The sequence below is a fragment of the Budorcas taxicolor genome, chromosome 20 (assembly GCF_023091745.1).
Source record: "Budorcas taxicolor isolate Tak-1 chromosome 20, Takin1.1, whole genome shotgun sequence".
In the NCBI taxonomy this organism is placed as follows: Eukaryota; Metazoa; Chordata; class Mammalia; order Artiodactyla; family Bovidae; genus Budorcas; species Budorcas taxicolor.
In genome coordinates this window covers 36,398,181-36,400,325 of record NC_068929.1, presented here as the reverse complement: position 1 = coordinate 36,400,325, position 2,145 = coordinate 36,398,181, and the positions used below count along the sequence as shown (strand labels likewise).

General features: G+C 43.5%; 1 non-coding gene across 1 annotated transcript; it reads left to right on the top strand.

Moving 5' to 3' along the window:
* The first annotated feature begins 1,663 nt into the window (after positions 1-1,663).
* Positions 1,664-1,735, top strand: TRNAC-ACA (transfer RNA cysteine (anticodon ACA)). Its single transcript has one exon. It is a non-coding gene; the product is annotated as a tRNA-Cys (tRNA).
* The last annotated feature ends 410 nt before the right edge of the window (positions 1,736-2,145 follow it).

Below are 2,145 nucleotides of genomic sequence, written 5' to 3'. Positions count from 1 at the left end.
GTAAACTGTGAGAAAAGGTCCAGCAACTGATGAAACTAGTTGCAGAGGGACGGATTGTTTACAAAAAGCTTTTGAATACTAGCATAAGGAATCAGTGTTTAACTCTGAACACTGGGAGATCCTTCGAAAGGAGAGAAGGAAGAAATTTAATTAGTAATTATCCTCCCAACTTTTCTCCATTCAGCTGCCAGAATGGCCTTTACAAAACTCAGATCTCCTCTGGTCAACAACCTTCTCCCGTCTAACCTTTCAAATGCTTTCAGCTAAAAACCAAACTCTGACATAACAGACATCACTCCCTCTAGGATCTTTCTTTCAGAGCCCTGCCCCTTCTCTCCTTCCAACCACACCATCATCCTTCCCATACCTGGCCTTTTTAATCATTGTTGTCACTGTTCATTAAGGACTTCAACGCAATGGACATGAACTTGGGCAAACTTCAGGAGATGGTAAGGGACAGGGAGGCCTGGCATGCTGCAGTTCATGGGATCGCAGAGTCAGACACAATTAGGCCACTGAACAATGAAAAACAATCAAGTGCTTCAAGCTCACTGAAATCAGTGGCCATACATGCTTAGCTGATCAATGTCTGACCACTACCCAGTAGAATGCCTCATGCATACTTGGTGTTTCACAAATACCTGTGGAGTGAACGGATGAATATTTTAGAAAGATCATTGACAGAAAAGTAGAAAATAAACTGGGGTAGGTTTGAGGGTGGCATGAAACATAGAGCCAAGGTGGGAGGGTGTTGTAATAGTCCAGGTGAGTGATGGCTGTGATTTGAAGAGGGGTGGTGGCAAAGAGTAAGGAGAAATGGAGAAAGATCTAAGAAATAGTAAAAAGAATCAACAACAGGCTTCCCTGGTGACTCAATGGTAAAGAACCACCTGCCAGTACAGAAGACACGGGTTCTATCCCCGATCTGGGAGAATCTCACAGGCCTTGGAGCAACTAAGCCCTTGCACCACAACAATTGAGCCCATGCTCTAGAGCTCAGGTATAACTGCTCAAGCCCAAGTACCCTAGAGCCTGTGCTCAGCAAAAAGAGCAGTAAGAAGCTCATGCACCACAACTAGAATGTAGCCCCTGCTCTCCAAAACTAGAGAAAAGCCCTCACAGCGCCCCAGAGCCAGCACAGCCAAAAATAAATTTAAAACAATTTTTTTTTAAATCAGCAAGAACTGCAGAACCTGCACCACCTGTAATCATCTATCTCCTGAATCCTGTTCTCCCCTCATTCCATCTTTTCCAGATGCCTATAGTCCCTTTCTCTGTGATCACCTATCCTTCGATTATTCCTATTCCTAACAGTCTGTTTTTGGACTCTGCTTTTTTTTTTTTTTAACGGATGCATTTCCTCAAATGTTCAGGGCCATTAGCCATACCAATGCTCAATGAAATTTCCTTACTGGTGCTCTCTTAATTTATAAGCTGCAATATGATTTTTCTGCCAAGAAGAAGAAGGAGACTCAACAGCCAGCTCATTTGTCCAAAAGCAGAGCACCTGACAAACCCTGGCCTTGCTTTTACTGGAAATGTCAGATCTCCGAAGATAAAGAATTCCCTCAAATGTTGTTCCAAATAGCTATCTCCTTCTTACCTACTCCTAATTCCACTATAGTGCAGCAGCCTAAAATGAGGTAATGTCATTTATAACTATTCCTTGGTGGCTCAGATGGTAAAGCGTCTGCCCACAATGCAGAAGACCCAGGTTCGATCCCTGGGTTGGGAAGATCCCCTGGAGAAGGAAATGGCAGCCCACTCCAGTACTCTTCCCTAGAAAATTCCATGGATGGAGGAGCCTGGTGGGCTACAGTCCGTGGGGTCACAAAGAGTCAGACATGACTGAGCGACTTCATGACTTGATAAATGACTTTAAATTCCAGATCCTATATTTTCTCTTTATTTTGCCCTACTTTATCACTCAAGATCTGCATGATCAACAAAGCACATCAATCCCTCCTCTCTACAATTCTATGGTCACCATACCTACAATCTCACATTTTGTTAAACTACCCTCTGTAGGCCTTGGACTACTTCTTATGTGTCTCCATCTAAACTTCCCATCTAATCGGTTGCTAGAGGTACCTATCTCTGCTATCTCCCTGCCCTTACTCCAATTGTTTAAGAAAGCAAGCCAGT